The sequence below is a fragment of the Rhinopithecus bieti genome, unplaced genomic scaffold (assembly GCF_001698545.2).
Source record: "Rhinopithecus bieti isolate Rb0 unplaced genomic scaffold, ASM169854v2 scaffold_30337, whole genome shotgun sequence".
Classification (NCBI taxonomy): Eukaryota; Metazoa; Chordata; class Mammalia; order Primates; family Cercopithecidae; genus Rhinopithecus; species Rhinopithecus bieti.
Window position 1 is genome coordinate 807,077 of NW_016813238.1, and position 24,035 is coordinate 831,111.

Sequence of the window (24,035 nt, forward strand, 5' to 3'; positions counted from 1 at the left end):
AAGAGGCTGGGATAAGTTGCACCCATGCCTCTTAGTCACTCTTTCCCCACTTTAGCACATGCCTTGCTGCTGCCATTCTGGGCCTCCTGAGTGCCTCAGTATCTGCAAGAGACAGAGCAAAACCCTGTTTCTTTCCATCCCTGACTCTCTTACTCTGACCTCCAGTGAGCTGGGCTCTCACTCTGGCACAATCCAGGTTGCTCCAGCCCTCTGACTTTGAGCAGATTCTGCCCTCAAGTGACTCAGAGAGAAAGGGCTAGTGGACTCCCAGGCACTGGTTGCTGAAGCTGCCCCTCCAGGCCAGGAGTTGAGAAGCCTGCAGACCTGGTGCCCTGGTGGAGCCAACTCTGCTGGAACTAAGTACCCACAGTCCTGAACAGTTCCCACATAGCATGGGGCCCCATCCAGTGGCAAACATCTGCAACTAGCAGGTGGAAGTTCCAAAGGAACAGCCAGAAAGTCTCACTGGGGAAAGGCCCCTGGGCTTCCACCTTTGCGTGCTGGTGACTTCTTCACTTCCTTTCCAGTGCACCCTCTATAATGTAGCCCAGTAGTGCATCACAAACACCAGGCTGAAGAGTGTATGGTTTTCCTTGGAAGAGTAGGTAGCTAGGAAGCATCTCCAAATTGCATTCTACATCCTCAATATCAGATATGTATGCCCTGCTTTACAACAGCAATGCTTTTAGCAAGCTTCTCCCCCAGCCTCACTGAATGCCAGTCCCCTGACTATCACTCCACTGGTTCATCCAGACCACTGTGCTCCTCCCTCACTTCTACAGGTACCTCAGTCTTCACTGACTTAACTGATACAGTTTGGCTCTATGTCCCCACCCAAATCTCATTTTGAACTGTAATCCCCATGTGTGGAGGGAGGGACTTGGTGGGAGGTGATTGGATCGTAGGGGTGGTTTCCCCCATGCTGTTCTCATGATAGTAAGGGAATTCTCATGAGATGTGGTGGTTTATAAGTGGCAGTTTCCCCTGCACTCTCTCTCCTGCCGCCAAGTAAGACTTGCCTTGCTTCCCCTTTGCCTTCTGCCATGATTGGAAGTTTCCTGTGGCCTCTAGCCATGCGGAACTGTGAGTTAATTAAACCTCTTTGTTTATAAATTACTCAGCCCCACATAGTTCTTTATAGCGGTGTGAAGACAGATGAATATACCAACCCATCATTAACTGGCCAACCTTATCGCTTCCCCTGCCCAGTCAGCCCATCTGCAGACTTGACCTTCCAGCCTGCTTTGAACTTTGAGATGACCAACATGGACACCACTCGCTATTCCCTGGGTCTCATCTCCTGGTCCCCCCAAGATTCAGGGTTAGCCTGAAAGACTCAAGCTCTGGGTAGGTTTCCTTTGGTCTTGGAACTCCCATTTGAGCGGCTCATTGCAGTGTGGAGTGGACAGCCCCCTGCAAAAGGCAGTCTCCACTAACCCACCTATGTTTATGGTAAACATCCCTACCCCACTTTGAACCTTTCCTTTAGCCCAGAAGCCACCTCTCAGTCACATTCAGAGCTCCTAAAGGGCAGCAGCAGAGAGTCAGTCTTCCTAGGATCCCTGTCTGCACTAGCATACTTATCACTACTTCAGCAATTGTCTGTTTTCTAGTAGTTAGGACCTTGGCCAATGGGGCAGTCAAGGCTGCCTTTGACTCTGATGAAATCAATATGGCTACCATGTCGCCTTTCTAGCCTCCCCGTGGCAGGATCCTCTGACATATTTGATAACATTTACCCTTTGAGAAACGTAAAATCTCAGTACAAGCTCTAAACTGAGCCTCTACTGCAGCCCAGACATCCAATGGGAGCATAATGCCATCAGATTTTGCATACATGGTACCCCCATGTCCATCTTTGATATCTCTGTTAGCATCCACCCAACCTTGGGTGGCACCTCAGGTCCTTTTCCCATTTGCACAACCACTACTTCTAGCTCTGGAGCCATCACTGGATGCGCAGCACCAGGCACAGTTCACCTTTCGCTAACTCCTCTTCCGACTCATTTCCATTCATGGACTCTGGGGCTTCTTTGGGTCATGACAGCTCTAGGACCAGTGTGTCTGCCCCAGGCCCAGCCCCACATCTGAAGCACTCAGCTTTACAACAGTGCCTAGAGGGGCGTGCAGCACCTTAGCTTATGTTGGGGAGGCTTACACATGAGCACCAGGGGTCCTGCAAGCCTATAGCACCTCTGGTATAGTTGGAGAAGGCAGTACTACTGAAAGCAAAAACTCCTGGGAAACACTTTCCTCCCTGCCTACAGTCAGAGCAGCTGGGGCCTGTCCTGCCAAAGCACACCTCTTAGAACATCACTGAGAAGAAACATGTTCCAGAAGGCACCTCTGTTCCTTCTTGTGTTCATAGCACCTGGAAACCATCTGGCCAAAGCACACCTGTTGCGGTTGGAGGAGCCTGCACATACCCGTGCTTGGGACACTTCTGTCTTGCCCACAGACAGACCACCTGGAACGCAGCTGGCCAGAATACATCTGCATCCCTCAAAGGGAAGGAGAAAGCAGCACATTTATGCTTGGAGGCCCTTGTGTTTCCACCACAAGCAGAGCACCCTGTGTTCCATCTTTCCAGGCACCTATGTTGCAGTAGTGGGGGACAACACACTACCTGAGACTGAAAGTCTTCTCTTCCTGCGTCCAGTCAGAGCGCTTGGGGCCCATATGGCCAAAGCAAACCTGTTACTACAGGAGAAACCTGCACAACAGAGAAGAAACGTGTGTCCCAAGATACTTCTGTTCATGACTTCTGTCAAACACCTGCGGACCACTCAAGCTTGAGCACATCTGTTTCTCTTGGAGGAGCTGGTGCCATATCTGTGATGGAAGAAACTATTGTTTATGAATACAATCAGAGCATGTGGGGGCCATAAGTCCAGAATATGGGCAGTGCAGTGCCTGCAATGGGAGGAGATGGCACCATACCTGTAATGGGAGGAGATGGCAGCATATATGGGTTTGAGGGGGACACTTCTATTCACGAACACAGCCAGAATGCCTGGGGTCCACAAGTCCAGAATTCAGGTGGACAATGGGAGGAAACAGCACCCTACCTGTGCCTGCAGAAACTTCTGTCCATGAATAGTCAGAGAGCCTGAGGTCCACAAGTCCAGATTAAAGATGGTGCAATGGCAGGACACAGCCCCACACCTATGCTTGCTTGAGAATACAGCCAGAGTGCCTGGGGTCCACAAGTGAGAATTCAGGTGGCAAGTAGAGGGTACAATACCATTCAAGTGTTTGGATACCCTTCTCACCATCATTCAGAGCAGCTGGGACACTGGTGGCTGGAGTGCACTTGTTGCTCGATGGGAGAACACGTTGAAGAAAATAATTCTATTCTCACCTTCAATCGGAACACCAGGGGCCTAAGCCAGGGTACTTTCCCCCTTTAATTTTGGAGAAAACAACATCACTGAGAAAATATCTGTGCTTCAGGACCTTTTCCACCTGCTTTTGATCGGATCAAATGTGCTACTGTGGTGGGCACGGCAAGCACAGCCTTGTCTTTGGGGCACCCTCGGCACCTGCACAGGGATTCTTTGGGGACAGAAGCACACGGCATCACCCGCGTTTTCTTCTCATGTAAGACTTAGGGTCCTCAGTGATCGAAAGCAAAATCTTCCTCTAGAAATGGCAGGTGACCACTGTTCCCTTTAATTTGATCTTGTTCTGCTGGGAGCACTTTCTGCTCCTTCTAGTTACAGCAAACAAACTTCACCTGCTATTTGTCCTTCTAGAGCAAACTGGAAACCCAACACCCTGGGGTGTTTGTGAATGTGTCCAAGGTCTTGGGTTCAGATGAGCCAAGTCAGAAGTTGACACACTGGCCTAAGATGTTCCCCTGTAGAGAGAAGAGAGAAGTCAGTGAGTATCAGCCGTGCAACACTATACTCTGGTTTCAGTGTTACCCTGGAAGACCTAAGCTCTGGGCAGGTTTTTTCTGGTCTTGGAACTGTCAGGACACCCACTGCTGTCTATGTCTGCCAAGTTTCCTCTGCTCATGTGTTTTTGCTCTAACTCAATGATGAAGAAAATACTGACTTGTATAAGCCATGATTGTTGAGCCAGGCTTAACTGTGCAAAGTTTCTGTGACCCAAGGCCCAACATGGAGTTTAAATGTCTTTTTTGTTTGTTTGTTTAATTTAGTTGTATGCCAGTAATTCATACACATTCACAACTTTTTTTTGGTTGCAGGGGATTGTCGGGGAGACATGGGGTCTCATCATGTTGCCCAGCCTGGTCTCAAACTTGGCTCAAGTAATCCTCCCGCCTTGGCCTCCCAAAGAGTTGGGATAACAGGTGTGAGCCACCACATCCAGCCACATTCACACTTTCACCTATGGATGATTGACTTGGCAATCAGGCTTTTGGGCCTGGAGGAAAAAAGGAAGAAAAAACTCAGGTATGACTGCTCCGTCATTTTTTTAAAAAATTAAGTCTGCTAGGATGTAATAGATTACATAGATATTAGTATCATGTTGCTTTGACAAATTAAAAATGATTATCTTTTAAGGTAAATGGTAGGATAGGTTCTATTTGGAAAAATAACTGGTCTATCTTGAATCCTAACCACAAAAATATCATCACAAAATTTCTAATTTCACAGAGACTTGGCTGACCTTGGAGTTGTACTGTGCTGAAAATACAATCTTCTTAAAGGTATTTTACAAATTATGAAGGTATCTTAAGATGGTGGAAAGAAAAATAAAGTACAAGCATTTCCTTCAGCTGCCTACAGATTACAGTTGTCCCTTGAAAATGTGTGGGGGTAAGGGGCTCTGCTTCCCCCACGCAGTCCAAAATGTCTGCATGACTTGTGACTTCCCCAAAACTTAACCACTAATAGCCTACTGTTGACTGGAGATTTCACTAATAACATGAACAGTTAACACATTCTGTATGTTATATGTATTATATATGGCATATTTACAATACAATAAGCTAGAGAAAAGAAAATGGATGAGTGGATCATCATAAAGGTTTCATCCTTGTCATTTTCGTGTTGAGTAGGCTGAGGAGGAGGAGGAGAAGGAGGAGGAGGATGAAAGGGAGGGATTGGTCTTGCTGTCTCAGGAGGGGCTGCAGTGGAAGAAAATCCACATGTAAGTGGATCTGTGCAGTTCAGACGCGTGTTGTTCAAGAGTCAATGAATTATATTAAACAGTGCTAGGCCTTGGTGATATAGAATTCAAAGATTTATCTCTTGCATCCCAGCAATTTACAGTATAGCAGAGAGAGACAGATAAATAAACCAAATATTACACCTGGAAAGATGGTGGTGGTGATACGGGAGTAGGTAAGAAGGACGTAAAACTAGGTGAGACCAGTTAGAATGGTGATCATTAAAAAGTCAGGAAACAACAGGTGCTGGAGAGGATGTGGAGAAATAGGAACACTTTTACACTGTTGGTGGGGCTGTAAACTAGTTCAACCATTGTAGAAGACAGTGTGGCGATTCCTCAAGGATCTAGAACTAGAAATACCATTTGACCCAGCCATCCCATTACTGGGTATATACCCAAAGGATTATAAATCATGCTACTACAAAGACACATGCACACGTATGTTTATTGTGGCACTATTCACAATAGCAAAGACTTGGAACCAACCCAAATGTCCATCAATGATAGACTGGATTAAGAAAATGTGGCACCATGGAATACTATGCAGCCATAAAAAAGGATGAGTTAATGTCCTTTGTAGGGACATGGATGAAGCCGGAAACCATCATTCTGAGCAAACTATCGCAAGGACAGAAAACCAAACACCGCACGTTCTCACTCATAGGTGGGAATTGAACAATGAGAACACTTGGACACAGGATGGGGAACATCACACACCGGGGCCTGATGTAGGGTGGGAGGAGGGAGAGGGATAGCATTAGGAGATATACCTAATGTATATGATGAGTTAATGGGTGCAGCACACCAACATGGCACATGTATACATAGGTAACAAACCTGCACATTGTGACCATGTACCCTAGAACTTAAAGTATAATAAAGAAGAAAGGAAGGAAGGAAGGAAGGAAGGAAGGAAGGAAGGAAGGAAGGAAGGAAGGAAGAAAGAAAGAAAGAAAGAAAGAAAGAAAGAAAGAAAGAAAGAAAGAGAAAGAAAGAAAGAAAGGAAAGGAAGCTTAGATTGGACCTTGAAAGATGGACAGAAATTGAATAGGAGGGAGGGAAGAAGGCATTTTAGGCAGCTTGAGCACTAAAGTAATAATAATAATGCTTTTTGAAAAGAAAGGAGGAAACCAGCTTATCTAGAATAATAAGCAAATATGATTTGTGATGGAGAAACTTGCTTTATTGCTAAGTTTATTTCATAAGTATCTTTGATACATTACAAACTATATTTTGTATACTTGAGCAGATCCTAGAAAATATTTTGTAATTATTCTGAATATGGACTCTAAAGTGATATAAAAACTATGACTACTGTGAAAATTTCATTATTTTAATATATTGAGGATAGAAGATTTCAGTACATATGCTCTGTAATAGTATCATCTCTGTGCACAAGCTTGTTCTCAAGTCAGCCAGTGGCTTTTTGTATGGTCTTATAATTCGTGGTTAATATGTTCCTACACTTTTCTTCTTCTATTAAAAAAATCAAATTAGCCAAAAAAAAAAAAAAAAACTTTTTGGACACATCGTGCCTTGGCTTCCACATTGTTTTGGAGTCTTCCAAGCTATGCAGCTAATATTGTTAGAAGTAAAGTTTTAAATATAACTCTATTTGATAACAACAACAACAACAACAACAACAAAAAACTAGGTGTGAGAGAGATGGAAAAAGATAAAATAAAATAAATAATAAAAAACGGAAGAGGAGGAAGTGACCAGGCAGAGAAAGGTTATTTGGAGGTCAAAGAAATAGCATGTTAAAAGTCAGGGAAGACTAATCTGTATAACAAACCTGCACATGTATCCTGGAACTTTAAATTAAATTAAATTAAAAGTCAGGGAAGAAAGAGATCATGACCCTGTGGGACACTAGGCAAGTAGTCAAATGTGGTTGGAGAGTGAAACCCAAGCTGGGAGATGTGGCTGCTGTGTTCAGCAAGTGCAGATCATGGACAAACAGACATACCATGAGGGGGCATTTGTCCATTATCCACAAAGTATGAGGAATCATGAAAGGATAAGCAAAGAAGTTACATGATATATATAGATTTTAGAAGCACTCTATGCCTCCCTGAAAGGAAGAATTAAGTAGATGCCAGAATAGAAGCAGATAGGCTTAAGAAATTTTTTTGCAGTGACCCAATGCAAAAATGAGCCACTGAGCTCCCAGTCTAGAGGAATTGACAGTGGGATAGTTGAAGAGATAAGGGAGGAGGCAGGGGAAGTAGGCGATGCCAACAAGACCAGGGCTATTTTAGCCATCTGGTTTAGATAAACGGACATTGGTTGTTTTGGAAAACATACAGTAAGTTAACTTTCTAATAGTTTGACATGGCTGTGGAAGACCCAGGTCTGTTCATTTACCCATTTAGTCATCAGTTGGGCATATATATTATTATTTGAGACAAAATGAGTAGTCTAAGGAATACTTTAGGTAATAGCATCAATTTTTAAAAAACAAGGATAAAAATCTTATGAAACCTAATTCTAGTTGGAGAAAATAAAATAAACAACAAATATAATAAATTAGTAAATTATTTGATAGGTTCCAGTAACAACTTCAGGGAGACGAAGGGCAGCCAACGTAGGATTGAGTTTGGGGCTAGGGAGAAATGTGAGTTTCTATTTATATAGACTGGAAATGGTAAACCTCACTGGGAAGGTGGAATCTGAGCAAAGTCTAGAAGGCAACAATTAAGCGAACCACACAGTTATCTCAGGGAAAGGCATTCCAATTAGTGGGACTAGCCACTGTAAAGCCTCAGAGGAAGGACGTCTCTTGCCCACAGGGAGCAGTGAGTAACTTAACAGGGGGCCAGAATGAAGTTCGCACTTTGCAGAGTGGGAAGAGGGGAGAACAGAGATGGAGAGGGATGAAGAGACTAAGTGGGGCCTTGGAGGATGTGATAAGAACATTGCCTTTTACTCACAGATGGAAATCATGGAGGGTTTGGAGCAAAGGATGATATGATCTGACTGAGGTTTAATAGGATCATTCTGATTTCTGGGGATGAGAGACAATTTAGGTGGCTATGGCCATAGTTATGAAGGCTTGGACACAGTGGTGGTGGTGCAGGTGATGAGAAGTAAAATTTGTATATATTTTGAAGCATTTTCTGTTGGCTTGAATGGCAGGGGCATGTGTGGAAAAGGAAGAAGGAATCCATAGACTTGCTATTTGAGTTTAGAAAAGGTTTTGGCCTCATCAAGGTATACTCGGTCACTGGGTGTATGAAAAAAGATGGCTGAGGGAGAATTCCTAGAAGGGGAAAATAAGGAGTGAGGACATGGGAGGATAACAGACTCCTAAATACATATGGTTGAGTTCATTGGTTGTGCATACGGAAATTACCCCAACCTCAAACCATCACACAAATGATGAATTTAAGATATCAGATAACAAGAAACATGAAAAAACTAAATCCAGGCACATCATAATCAAACTGCTTAGTCACTAGAAGAAAATCAGAAGACATCCCAATAAAAAGCACACATTATGTGTTCCAGTGGAACACATGCATTGTTCTAATAAGAAACAAAAAAAGAAAGAGTAAGATGTAGCTACAGATGAATGAACAAAATTTGAATATATTGTTATCAAAAGTTCCCCCCAAACAGAATATGGCACACTTCTCATTGGAAATATACAAGCTAGAACTCAATGGGTTAGCATTTTTTTTAATTCGAAAGAAAACAATACTGTGAACCTATACCCTGTGAACCTGCCAGAATGTGGAGAAACAGGTGCTAACACTACACCCAGTGAAACTCTTTTAAAAGTGAAGGTACACACACACACACACACACACACACCCCTCAACCTTTTTATACACATAAACGCTTCAATAATTTCTCTCTAGCATACCTTTCATTAAAAAAAAGTTAAAGGAAGTCCTCCAGGCAAGAGAAAAATAGTGCAAGTTAGAAATCTGGATCTACGCAAGCGAATGAGTAGCAATGGAAAAATATAAAAATATATGCATATACATACTTATGTGTGTGTGTGTGGGTGTATGTGTGTGAGAATGTCAAACACTTTCTTTAAAAGTAAAATGTATGGCCGGGCGCGGTGGCTCAAGCCTGTAATCCCAGCACTTTGGGAGGCTGAGACGGGTGGATCACAAGGTCAGGAGATCGAGACCATCCTGGCCTACACGGTGAAACCCCGTCTCTATTAAAAAATACAAAAAACTAGCCGGGCGAGATGGCGGGCGCCTGTAGTCCCAGCTACTCGGGAGGCTGAGGCAGGAGAATGGCGTAAACCCGGGAGGCGGAGCTTGCAGTGAGCCAAGATCGCGCCACTGCACTTCAGCCTGGGCGACAGAGCGAGACTCCGTCTCAAAAAAAGAAAAAAAAAAAGTAAAATATATGGCACAATGACACAAATGGTAAGACAAGAGAAATGGAAGTGTACTGTTCTTATCATATACTTCTTATACTGTATGTGAAACAATATAATATTACTTGGAGGTAGACTATATATGTTACTCTATATAGTTTATACTATAGTATGTAGTATATTCTATATAATATAAAGAATCACTTTTAAAACACTTAAAAAATATATCTAGTAGGTAAACAAGAGAGATAAAATGGAATCACGAAAATAATCCAAAAGAAGGGTATACAAAGAGGAAAAGGAAACAAAGACCAGATGGAACAAACAGGAAACAACAGCAAAACTGTCAGTGTAGACACAACGACATCTAACCATATTAAATTTAATGGTCTAAACATATGATTTGAAAGGCAGAGATTGTGAGATTGGATTAAAAATACAAAACTATATGCTATGTATAAAAAAAACCACTTGAGGCTGGGCGCAGTGGCTCATGCCTGTAATCCTAGCACTTTGGGAGGCCAAGGCAGGCAGATCATGAGGCCAGGAGATCGAGACCATCCTGGCTAACACGGTGAAACCCCGTCTCTACTAAAAACACAAAATATTAGCTGGGCGTGGTGGCAGGCACCTGTAGTCCCAGCTACTTGGGAAGCTGAGGCAGGAGAATGGCATGAACCCGGGAGGCGGAGCTTGCAGTGAGCTGAGATTGCGCCACTGCACTCTAGCCTGGGCAACAGAGGGAGACTCCATCTCAAAACAAAAACAAAACAAAACAAAACAAAACAAAACAAACAAAAAAAAGGACTTGAAACATAACAACTAATATAACTGAAAGGATAAGGATGGAAAAAGATATGCTATGTTAATACCAATGTAAAGAAATCTGGAATAGTTATATCAAATGGAGTAGATTTCAGACAAAGAATATAATAAGGAATGAAAAGAGTTATTTGATAATGATAAAAGGATTAATTCAACAATAGGTCATAACAATGCTAAATGTTTTTGCACCCAACACTAGAGCTTCACATTATATGAAACAAGGCTGACAAAACTCAAAAGAGAAGTAGCATATGAGTCAAAGAAATCTCAAGAAAAATTTAAAAATATTTTGAATCAGGCCAGGCGCGGTGGCTCAAGCCTGTAATCTCAGCACTTTGGGAGGCCGAGACGGGCGGATCACGAGGTCAGGAGGAGACAGTCAGGAGGGACCATCCTGCGGACTGAACACCGGTGAAGCCACGTCGTGCGGCTTACGCAACTACTCAAGAAACAAGGAATAGCAAACAACCTAGACCAGGCGAGGTGGCGGGCGGCCTGGCAGTCCAGCTACGTCGGGGAGGGCGTGAGCAGGAGAATGATACGGTAAAGAGCCGGGAGCAGGCTGTGGCAGGTGAGCTGATGATCCAGTCACTGCAGCTTCCAGCCTGGGGGACAGAGCGAGACTGCTGCCTCAAAAAAAGAGAGAGAAAAAAGGTATTTTGAATCGAAATTAAAGTGAAAACACAACTTACCAAAATTTGTAGCACACAAAGCATGTAGTTCTTAGAAGGAATTTATAGAAATGGATGCATATATTAGAATGTAAGACATCTAAAATCAATCTCAACCCTTACCTTAAGAAACTACAAAAAGAAGAGCAATTTAAGTCCAAAGTAAGTGAAATAAAAAATAATTAGAGCAGAAATCAGTGAAATTGAAAACAGGAAAACAATAGAGAAGATCAATAAAACCAAAATTAGCTCTTTGAAAATATCAATAAAACAGATAAATGTCTAAATAAAATAACCAAGAAAAGGTAGAGAAGACAGAAAAAGGAATATCACTATTGAATCACAGATATTAAAAGCATAATAAAAAATATTAGAATGCCATAAATTTGATAATGTAGATTAAATGGTCAATTCCTTGAAAGACATAGTCTGCCAAAAGGATAAATAGAGAATATAAATAAGCCTATATCTATCAAAGTAATTGAATCAACAATCAATAACCTTCCAAAACAGAAAGCACTAGGTTCTGGTGCTTTTACTGGTGAATTCCAAATATTTGAGAAAGAAATTAAGCTCTTTACAAGCAGCTCTAGAAAATTGAGGCAGAGGGAAAACTTCCTAACTCATTCTATGAGAACAGCATTATCCTAGTACCAAAATCAGACACATCCATTGCAGAAAAGAAAAAACTACAGACCAATATCTTTCATGAATATAAATGGAAAAAGCCTCAGTAAAATATCAGCAAATCAAAACCAAAATGTATAAAAGAATTATACATTATGGCCAAATGGAATTTATTCCAGGTATGCAAGTCTGATTCAACATTTGAAAATCAATTAATGCAATCTATCATATCAACAGGCTAAAGAAAAAAGTATATAATCATATCAATAGGTCCAGAAAAAGCGTCGGAGAAAAATCCAACATCTATTTGTGATAAAAAGCTTTCAGCAAACTAAGAATAAAGAGTAGAACATTCTCAACTTGGTAAAACATCTACCAAAAAAACCTACATCATATTTACTGGTAATAAACTAGATGCTTTTCTTCTAATACTGGGAGCAAGACAAGGACTTCTACTCAACATGGTAATGAAGGAAGATAAGCAAAGGACACAAAACATATACAGACTGGGACGGAAGAAATAAAACTGTCATTTTTGGCAGATACATAATTGTCTATATAAAAAAACCCCAAAGAATCAATAACAACAACAAATGACCTCTAACAACTAACAAGTGATTATAGTAAGGTTGCAGAATACAAGATTAATACACAAAAGACAAGTGTTTTCCTATGTAGTAGAAATGAATAATTGGAATTTCAAGTTAAAAACACATAATACCAATAATATCATTTACATTAGCTCCTAGAAATATGAAATATGTAGGTATAAATCTAACAAAATGTGCACAAGATTTATATGAGGAGAATTGTAAAACTCTGATGATAGAGATTAAAAATGTAATCAAATGGAAAGATATTCCATGTTCATTGATGGAAAGACTCAATATTGTTGAGATGTGATTTATTCTCAAATTGACTATATTTCAACAGAATCCAAATAGAAATACCAGCAAGTTGCTTTGTGGATATTAACAAACTGATTCTAAAGTTCATAAGGAGAGTCTAAAGGACTAGAATATCCAGCGCAGTATTAAAGAAGGAAGCATATTGACACTATCCAACTTCAAGACTTACTATGAGGCTACAGTAGTCAAGACAGTGTGGTATTGAAGAAAAAGCAGATAAATTGATTAACAGAACAGAATAAAGAACCCAGAAATAGACCCATACACATATATTTAACTGATATTTGACCAAGGAGACAGGCAATTCAATGGAGAAATGATAGCCTTTCCAACAAATGGTGCTGGAACAGCTGCATTTACACGTGTAAAAAAACTTAACTTGGACACTGACCTTACACCCTTCACATAAATTAACTCAAAATCTACCACAGACCCAGATGTAAAAATTATAAAACTTTTAGAAGATAACATAGGAGAAAAATCTAAGTGATCTTGGGTTTGGCAATAACTTTTAGATACAACACAAAAGCTTGATCCATGAAAGAAAAAAAAAAGATAAACTGGACCTCATTAATGTTAAAAACTACTGCTCAGTAAAGACTATTAAGAGAATGAAAAAATGAGCCACTGACTGGGGAAAATTATTTGTAAAACACATCTCTGATAAAGGACTGGTAATTGAAATATAAAAAGACCTCTTAAAACTCAACAGTAAGAAAATGAACAATCAATTAAAAGTGGCCAAAATTTGAACAGACACCTCAACAACAAAAATATACAGATGACAAATAAGTTATGAAAATATGCTTAACATCCTGTGCTTAGGTAAGAGCAAATTAAAATAATGAGATACCACTACTCACCTGTTAGAATAGCTGAAATCCAAAACACTGACAACACCAAATGCTGGTAAGGATGTAGAGAAATGGTATATCCACTTGGAAGACACCTTGGTGGTTTCTTACAAAACTAATCATACTCTTAGCATATGATTCAGCTATTGTGCACCTAAGTATTTACCCAAATGAATTGAAATCTATGTCCACATAAAAACTTGTACAAGAGGGCTGGGTGTAGTGGCTCACGCCTGTGATGGCTTGAGCCCGGACGCTCAAGACCGGCCTAGGGCAACATAGCGAGACCTTCATCTCTACAAAAATTAAAACATTGGCTGGGCATGGTGGCATGTGCCTGTAGTCCCAGCTACTTGGCAGGCTGAGGCAGAAGGATCACTTGACCTCAGGATTTCAAGGGTGCAGTGAGCTGTGATTGTGCTACTGCACTACAGCCTGGGTGACAGAGCAAAACCTGGCCTCAAGAAAAAAATGGCAACATGGTTTCTCTATGGTCCCCACCGGCCGCCAGCACCGGAAGCAGCTGCGAAGCCAGCCTTCCCCAGTTTTTCCCCGGCAGCGCTGGGCTGGTGCTTCCCCGCTGAGAAGAGTGTCCATAAGGAGAGCTCCACCTCCTTGAGGATTAAAGCCTAACAGTACTGAGGTATTTGCCAGTCAAAATGTCTGCAAAATTGGGAAAGTCATTATCACTCCTAACACAAACTTCAGAGGAGTGTGATGGGATTCTGACAGTGAAGACAGAAGAGCAGACCGGTGATCTGGACTCTAGCCTCCATTGGAGCAGCAGCTACAGCCCAGAGACCTTCCGCTGGCAGACCGTCTGCAGTCAGTTTGACTACCAGGATTCACCGGGGCCCCGGGAGGCTCTGAGCCGGCTCTGGGAACTTTGTCATCTCTGATTGAGGCCAGAGGTGCACAGGAGCAGATCCTGGAGCTGCTGGTGCTGGAGCAGTTCCTGGCCATCCTCCCAAAAACCCTGCAGCCCTGGGTGCAGAGCCATCATCTAGAAAATGGAGATGAAGCTGTGGCTATGCTGGAGGATGTGCAGAGAGAGCTTGATGGACCAGGGCAGGTCTTTTTTGGACGAAGAAAGGACATGGTTGCAGAGAAGCTAGCACCTTCAGAAATCACTGAGCAATTACCAGCTAGCCAGCGCACACCCGTGAAAAAGCAGCTCCAGGGAGCATCATGGGAGCTGCAGTCCTTAAGACCACATGATGAAAACATCAAAACTATAAATGTGAAATCCACTTCAAGGCAAAAGACTTCTTCAGGCATAGAACTGCATCGCGATGTTTCCAACATCCTCGGTACGAATGCCTCCCAGGGTTCAACATATAGAGGAATCTATGAACAAGATGATTCAAAATATGAGCATAGGATTGCAGAGTCCCAAAAGAATATGTACTTCAAGCCTAGGCTGAAGTGTCCCAGGTCACTGTCAGGAGGCAGATAAATAAAGGGCCTTAATCTCTTATGAAAGCTCACAAGACCCTCTATACTATTGATGATATCAAGTTAATTTCCTGTGTTGGAAAAAAATAATCTCCTTTGCAATGTATTTTGGAAATATCTCAATGGAAACATTAAAATGACGGCATGTCTACAAGAAGTCACCTAAACATAAGGAATGTTTTCATAATAAGCAATATTATTCTATGGGTGCTTCTGTAAGGTGGATAATCATCTTAATGTAAAGGAAAAAGGGAGATGAACAAAATTGTCGAACAAGACTGGTGTACCACAAGAGTTGGCAAGTGCCGTGTGTGATGGAGAAATGTACCACAGCTTAACTGGAACAGGAAGCCCTTAACTGCTGATCACAATGCCTCAGTGTCCCCTTTTCCAGCATAAATCAGCCATGAATATGTTTCAAGCATCACAAGACAACCTTTTCAGAGTCTCCTGCATTCTTAGTAAGATGAATTTCTAGACATGCTCTCATGAAATGAGACCCTGGATTTTGATGTTCTTGTACATACGAACAAATCACTGAAGCTCAATTTAAAGGGTCCACTGCAGTCCCTTATAAACAATTGTTGAACCTAACCTTTATAATTAATAAGTTTTAAAACAACATTTTTGGCATATCTTATTTGACTTATCTATGAGATATGAGTAGCTATAAGTTTTACCTGTATTTAATTCAGTCAGATTTCCTGTTTAAAAACAAAACTACTGACTCCTGCATTATTAAAGTTATTTTGACAGTATACACACAGCATAATGATCTCTTTTCCAGAGATTCTTGATAAAATTCTGTAATGTTATTACAAGAATACATGTATTGTGTTTTCCATGGTGCTACAGTTAACCAACATGGAGGCAAACATCAGAAATCAAAGCCCTTGAAAAAACAGAAGAGGATCTTAGTCAACTTCTTTGTCTGGTTGAGTTCCTCATAAAGTGTAAAGCATTTCATTCTCAGAAAATCCAACCATATCTTAGAATAGCTCCAGAAATTGGTTTAGAAGAACTCCAGAAATGTGGAGTGACCACACACTGCTTAGTTAGTATGCTAATAAATGTAAGATCAGTAGGAGGAGAAATGAATGTGAATTTTATTACAGAATTTTCTGATAGTGATTATGCTTTATAGCTCTAGTGAATATGAATATGTATTGAATTGTATTTTCAGTCATTAAAAATGTAGGATACTTTTTATTTGGGCCTCATTCTCTTTGTAATTAAAGAGAAGAACAAGCCCATCTATTGGAACAACAAATGCCTCAGAGATATGTGTATTGTGAATTACTGCTTAATTATGGGAAACGTTTCTTAGGTTCTATCCCATCAACTTTGTAAGATTGAATTCTCTCTATTGTGAATAATTGGAATGTCTCCACCAGAAAGTGGTGCAAATCATATCATCTAAGTATATGATGAATCTTTAAGGGGTGTTGCTGTGTAATTTGAATTATTTTGCAGTTATGTAGGTATCCTAATGAGTGAATGGTACTAGTTTATATATAAGGAGAATTACTTGAGCTAACCTTGATTTTTAAAAATTACCATTTTATTAGCACTCCCATTACATTGATTAATTTTCAGGGATAGTAAATACTCCAAAATGATAACAAACAAACAAAAATAACAACAACAAAAAACACCTTGCACATGAAGTTTGTAGCAGTTTTAATCATAATTGCCCCAAATTAGAAGCAACCAAAATGTCCTTCAGAAAGTGAATAGATAAACTGTGGTATATCTATGCAATGGAATATTATTCAGCAATATGAAGAAATGAGCTGTTGAGCCATGAAAAGAGATGGAAGAACGTTAAATTCATGCTGCAAAGTGAAAGAAGCCTGTCTGAATAGGTTAAATACTCTATGATTCCAACTATATGACATTTGGAAAGGCAAAACTAGAGACAATAAAAAGATCAGTAGTTGTTAGGAGTTTGGGGGAGGAAGGGATTACATGGAGCACAGGAGATTTTTAGGGTAGTGAAACTATTATGTATGATACTACAATATGGGTACATGACATTATGCAATTGTCAAAACCTGCAGAACTGTATAACAGGGAGAGTTAACCATAATGTGTACCATAGACTTTAGTTAACGTATTAATATTGGACCATTAATTGTAACAAATGTACCACATGAATCCAAGTGGTTAATAACAGGATAAACTGTGTATGTACGGGTAGAGAAGATACACGAGAACACACTGTACTTTCTCCTCAGTTTCTCTGTGAAACTAATATTGTTCTAAAATAAAGTTTGTTAATTTAATAAAAAGATTACAGAAGTTGTAACTTGACTTTATTGGTTTTTGTAAAACATAAAACCCAACACCAGCTGAACACATGTTTCTTTTCAAGAGCACATGGAATGTTCATTAAGATTGGGCCAAAAAATAAGTCTTAATAATTTTGAGATTAAAATACATTTTTTTTATCACAATAGAATTAAAGTAGAAACAATAACAATATGATATCTACAAAATCCTCAAATTTACAGATTAAATATTAAATAAATAAATACTATAATAAATATTGAATTTAAATCATTAAATATTTAAAAATATATTCATATCTAGAATAAAAACAAGACACTTTTATACAACCAATATATTAAAAAACAAGGAAAAATACAAAATATTTTGGACTGAGTAAGCAAAATACAGCAAATCAAAATTTGTGACAGACAGCTAAAGTGTGGCAGCTTTAAGTGTTTCTATTTAAAACAGAAACATTTTAAGAAACAATGATTTAAGTTTCTATCCTGAGTAGAAGAATCAAAGAATAAATTAAATACAAAATGAGTAGAAAAGAAGAAATAATAAAAATAGAAGTGGAAATAGAAATGATAAAGAGACCTTATATTAATTCTATTAATTTATATTTATAGACATTTCTATATACAATATAGAAATTATAAAGTGTAATAAAATGGAGAAAACCCTATCAAGATTGAAGAAGAAATAACAAAGAGAAAACTCAAATTACCAATATTAGGAATAAAAAGAGAAGGGCATGAGTCAGATCTGAAAGATGCTAAAAGGATAATGGGGAATCATAAACATCCTCTAAGAAAAAACATGCAAGTCCAGATGGTTTTTCTGGTGAATTCTATCAAATGTGTAAGAACAATATTTTACCTGTGTTACACAAACTCTTTCAGAAAAGTGGAGAAAGGGGCAACTTTTCCTAACTCATTCTATAAGGCCAGTATTACCCTAATATCAAAACCTAACAAGAAGAGAAAATTACAGATTAATATCGCCCATAACATAGACACAAAAGTCTTTAGCAACACTTTAGGAAATCAAATCCAACCAAATATAAAAAGATGATATTTTGTGACTAAGTAAAGTTGTCTGCAGGAAGGCAAAGATTCATTTGACACCTAAAAATCAATCAGTGTAATTCACCATATTAAGAGAATAAAGGAGAAACGTCCTATGGTGATCTCAATAGCTGCGAGTCTCACACCACTTTTCAAAAACATTCTAAGTAAAGCAGGAATTGGAGAGAATTCATTTCTGTGATAAAGCACATCTACAAAAACTCTTCAGTTAATACCATACTGAATACTCTTAACCTATGATTAGGAACTGGGAAAGTATACCTAGTCTGCTTGTATTTGATAGTTTCCTGGATGTTGCAGCAAATGTAGAAGAAAAATTAATAAAAGGCCTAGAGATTAAAAGAGAAGAAGGAAAAGTGCCTTTATGCACAAAAAAGTCTGTGTATGTAGAAAATCCAAAAGAGGGCTGGGCACAGTGACTCACAACTGTAATCACAGCACTTTGGGAGGCCAAGGTGGGCAGATCACCTGAGGTCAGTTCAAGACCAGCCTGGCCAACATGGTGAAACCCTGTTTCTACTGAAAATATAAAAATTAGCCAGGCGTGGTGACACATGCCTATAATCCCAGCTACTCGGGAGGCTGAGGCAGGAGAATCACTTGAACCCAGGAGGCAGAGGATGCAATGAGCCAGGAGCATGCTACCGCACTCCAGCCTAGCGGGACAGACCAAGACTCTGCCAAAAAAACAAAAAAAATTCCTAAAGAATCTACAAAGGAACTACAAAATGTAAACAGGAGTTGAGCAAGGTTTCAATATAAAAGTAAATATATCAAAAGCAGTTATTTTGTCCGTATACTACTATATGCCCATATATGTATATAGTACATGAGTACACACATACACACACACACACACCATTTTCAAGGGCTAGGGAAGTTGATATTGGTCAATTATCAATTTCAGCCAGGGCCCTGACAGCTGGCCTATGGAATTATTCCAAGTGATATTGGTGCCCTTGGGAAATAAAGCTTTTAAGCTAGCATGGATCTTGTACCTACCTGATGTACATTTTACATCCTTGTTCCTGGGAGAAGACAGCTCACAGACAGCTGAGTTTTTGGCTGCACATCCTACTTAGAAGAGAAATGCCTCATCGTGCCATGTTGACAAGTGTTGGTCCTGGCAAATACAGAAGGAAATAAAGAGAAATAAAAGGCATGTAGATTACAACGGAAGGAAAACTAGCTTTATTCACAGAAACATGATTCCTAGCAACATTATTGTGTATGTAGAAAATCCTAAGGAATCTGCAAAGAAACTACCCGAAATCAAAAGCGATTTTAGTGAGGTTCAATATACAAACTCAATATGTACCCATATATACATTTATGTACATATACAGTCATGCACTTCATAACAATGTTTTGGTCAGCAATGAACTGTAAATACGAGTGTTTCCATAAGATAACATGACATTGTTACTGTTTCTCTTCTGTGTTTAGATATATTTAGATACACAAATACTTACCATTGTGTTACAATTGCCTCAAATTCAGTATATGCTCTATAGGTTTGTAGCTACAAGCTATACCATATGGCCTAGGTGTATAGTCAGTTACACCATCTAGGTTTGCATAGGTACGGTCTATGATGTTTGCGCAATGACGAAATGCATCACCTAATGATGCATTTCTCAGAAGGTATTCCCATCGTTAAAGTGACACTGGACTGTGTATGTATTACCTGTATTCTACCACTGAACTATCAAAAATTAAAATTTAAAAGATTCCATTTACAATAGCACTTACAAACCCTGTAGAATACTTACAAATAAATTAGCAAAAGCTGTGGAAGATCTATGCACAGACAACTACAAAACAGTGGTTGCAAATTTTCTCTTAAAAAGTCAGAGATTAGGTTGGCACAAAAGTAATTGCGATTTGAAAGTAATGGCAAAAACCGCAATTACTTTTGCACCAACCTAATAAGTAGCATAGGCTTTGTGGGCCACATTGTCTGTGACACAGACTCTTTGTGTTTCTGTGTATTCTGCAACTCTTTAAAATTGTTAATATGATCCTTCACTGACTGGCCTTACATAAATAGGCTATGGGCTAAATTTGTTGGCCTGTACGCTGCAGTGCTGACCCTTGCTATGAAATATTTCTAGGAGAAAATATTCAAGACCTAAATCTATGGAGATACATACCACCCTTGTGACCTGGAAAAGTTAATATTGGCAAGTTGTCCATCTTGGCCAGGACCCTGAAAGATGGTCTATGTTATTGTAAGAAAGATTGGTGTCCTTGGGGGCATGGGCTTTTAAGCTAGGGTGGACTCTGCAGAAGTCTGAGGTGCCATTTCCTGTCCCTATACCTGGGAGAAAATAGCTCTCAGGCAGCTGTGTGGTTTTCTGCAAAGCTCAATTAGAAGAGAAATTATCAGGCGTGCTGGCGCATGCCTGCAGTCTCAGCTACTTGAGAAGCTGAGGCGGAAGGATTGCTTGAGCCCAGGAGTTCGAGGTTGCAGTGAGCTGTGACTCCAGTCTGCGTGACAGAGTGAGACACTGTCTGGAGAAATTCATCATGGGGATATACTGATAATTGGTGGCCCCTGCCTACACCCTCCCCGGAGACTGAGCCAGGCCCGGTGTGGCCAATGGTCCACTTATAAATGGAACCAAGTTAGACCTCCTAACAGTGAAGGTATTCATTACAGCTCTGCCATGGTGCTAAGCACCCCAAGTATTATTTTAAAAAATGTAATCCATCATGCACACCGTGAGACTACACCAAAGTCTGGCGGTTAAATGCATAATCTATGGAATCAGACAGCATGGGTTCAAACCCTGGCTGGGGTGAGATGGGGAACTTCCTAAGGCTTAAATGCTGTTTTACCAAATCTTTTAAAAGAAGTGAAAATACACCGCCTGTTAGAAAGGGAAGTTTTGGGGTGAAGTATGCAGGGAGTTTAGAATACCTGGTCCCCACCTCAGAAACCATGGCAGCCCAGATATTACAGGTTCAGATCTTTCCAGGGCGGCCACATAGAATGTCCTTGCCTCCAAGATTTGGAGAGCTGCGCTATTAAGGTTCTTGGAGGCGGTGTCCTGAGCCCAGAGCTACCTGGAGGCGGGCAGCAGTTGTGGGGGTGTTGGCATGGCCTGATGTCCTCTGTGGCAGCTGCCTGAAAAGAAGAGGCCGAGGGTTCTTTGCCCTGTGTCTCTCCCAATCTTAGTACCTGCCCTGCAGCAGCCTCCCTGGCTGCCAGGGCACACCTGCCACCCCGGGAGACAGTGCCGGCCCGCCCTCGCCAACCCCTTATCCTAACTCCCATTTCCAGACTTCCAGGAAGCCCGATCCCCACCATGTGAGCTGCTCCTCTACTCCGCGGAGGGGAGGCTCTGCCTCTGGTGACCTCGAGGGAAAGAGCTAGAGCACCCACAGGTGCTGACTGCCGCGGCGCTGAGGACGCTGCACACCCGTTCCCCGGCGGTCCCAGTGCTGCTGACAACCAGCGTCCGCGGCCCCCAACCGTCGAACAGAGCGCGTGGGGCCATCTGGTGCCAAACGCCCGCAACGGAGTGCGGAAGGTCACGAGGCGCTAGAGTACTGTTGGGGGCAGGCGGCTGGGCCTTGTCACTCTTTGCTGGGCGTGATTTTTTTCTTCTCTTCCCCTTCGCTCCTGTGCGCTTCGTGCTGAAGCCCTGGGCTCACACATCCTTTCTCTGTCACGTGTTCCAACAGCATCTCACCTGCATCGGGCTGAACAGGAGACCTGAATTTTCTACTCCAAGGATTTGCCGGCTCACAAACTGCTGTTCATATCTTCAGCAAGCTTTGTCTGTGCCCTGCCCCTGTCCCCCATTGGCTACCATACCCGCTCCCACCAAGCCTACATCACCTCGCTGCCTCTGTGCCTCTCCCGGCCTCCTTCCAGGCCCTTCTTCCACAATTTCCGGTCTTTGCTCCTGGGTGTTCCGTCCACCCTAAGAGGCGGTATCTGATCTGGCAGGCTCAATGCCTTTCTCTGGCGCTGTCTGCACCTCCAATATATTCAGTGACTCAGGAAGGATCCATCCTGCAGGGCGCAAATAGACTCTCCTGTTTGCCACCTGAGCAGAAAGGCACCTCTATGAGGTCTTTGCCACCCAGTCACCCTACCAGACCCAATCAGCACGTGGGAGACGTGGAGGAGAGAAGGACAGAGATGGAGAGAGACCAAAAGACTACATGAGGCCTTGAAGGATGTCATAAGAATGTTGCCTTTTACTGAGGGATGGGACCCATGGAGGGTTTCAAACTGAGACTGGCATGATATGACTTAGGCTTTTGTTTTTGTTTTTGTTTTAGACAGAGTCTCAGAGTCTAGCTCCCTCATCCAGGCTGGAGTGCAGTGGCATGATCTCAGTTCACTGGAACCTCCATTCTCCCGAGTTCAAGCCATTCTCCTGCCTCAGCATCCCGAGTAGCTGGGATTACAGGTACCCACCACCACACCCAGCTAATTTTTGTCTTTTTAGTAGAGATGGGGTTTCACCGTGTTGGTTAGGCTGGTCTATAACTCCTGACCTCAAGTGATCTGCCAACCTTGGCCTCCCAAAGTGCTGGGATTATAGGCGTTAGCCACTGTGCCCAGCATGACTTAGGTTTTAACAGGATCATGCAGCTTGCTAGGGGCACAACATAGAAGCAGGGACACCTGTCATGAGGCTACAGCCCTAGTCCAGATGACAGTGCAGGGGGTGAGAGGAGGATTTTGTATAGATTTCAAAGTATTATTTGCTGTTAGATTCAGTAATACATACATGGATGAGAGAGAAAAAGTGGCCTATGGAGTTACCATTCTAGGCTAGAGAAAGGTTTTAGTCATCACCAATGTGTACTTGTCACTGTAGTCATAGAAAAGGACTGCTTGGGGGAATTCCAAAAAAGGGAAAATAAGAAAGGAAAAAAAAAGGCATGACAGACCCCTTGGTACATGCATGTGGGATTATTGGCTGTGTATGTGGAAAAAACATGCTGAGACCCTGTCTTTGTCCATTTTTTGTTGCTATAAAGGAATAGCTGAGGCTGGGCAATTTATAAAGGGGTTTATTTGGCTCACAATTCTGCTGTCTGGAAGGTTCAAGATTGGGCTTCTGGGCTAGGCGAGGTGACTCATGCCTGTGATCCCAGCACTTTGGGAGGCTGAGGTGGGCGAACCACTTGAGGTTAGGATTTCAAGACCAGCCTGGCCAACATGGCCCACCTCTACTAAAAATACAAAAATTATCCGGGTGTGGTGGTGTGTGCCTGTAATCCCAGCTACTCGGGAGGCTGAGGCAGGAGAATCACTTGAACCTGGGAGATGGAGGTTGCAGTGAGCCAAGATTGTGCCACTGCACTTCAGCCTAGGTGACAGAGCAAGACTCTGTCTCAAAACAAACAAACAAACAAACAACAAACAAAAAAACAAAAAAGATTGGGCTTCTGGTGAGGGCCTCAAGCTGCTCCCACTCATGGCATAAGGCGAAGAGAAGCCTGCATCACATGCAGAGAGAGGAAAGCAAGAGAGAGTGGGGAAGTGCCAGGCTTTTTTGGTACAAATTTAGGGAGTGTAAGTGCAGTTTTGTTACACAGATATATTGCACAGCAGTGAGGTCTAGGCTTTTAGTGTAGCCATCACCTGAATAGGGTGCATTGTACTCACTAATCTCTTATCCCTTACTCCCTTCCCACCCTCCCACTCTTCCAAGTCTCCAATGTCTATTATTCTACACTCTGTCCATGTGTACCCATTATTTAGCTCCCGGTTTTTAGAAAATGTGGTATTTGACTTTCTGTTTCTGTTTCACTGAAGATAGTGGCCTCCAATTCCATCCATGTTGCTGCAAAAGACATGATTTCTTTTTTTTTTTTTTTTT

General features: G+C 41.4%; 1 long non-coding RNA gene across 1 annotated transcript; it reads right to left on the bottom strand.

Moving 5' to 3' along the window:
• Positions 1–1,043: 1,043 nt before the first annotated feature.
• Positions 1,044–21,672, bottom strand: LOC108512593 (uncharacterized). Its single transcript, XR_001880634.1, has 4 exons — positions 21,497–21,672; positions 21,110–21,316; positions 19,189–19,309; positions 1,044–3,859 (listed from the first exon to the last, which is right to left on the bottom strand). It is a non-coding gene; the product is annotated as an uncharacterized LOC108512593 (long non-coding RNA).
• Positions 21,673–24,035: the final 2,363 nt, after the last annotated feature.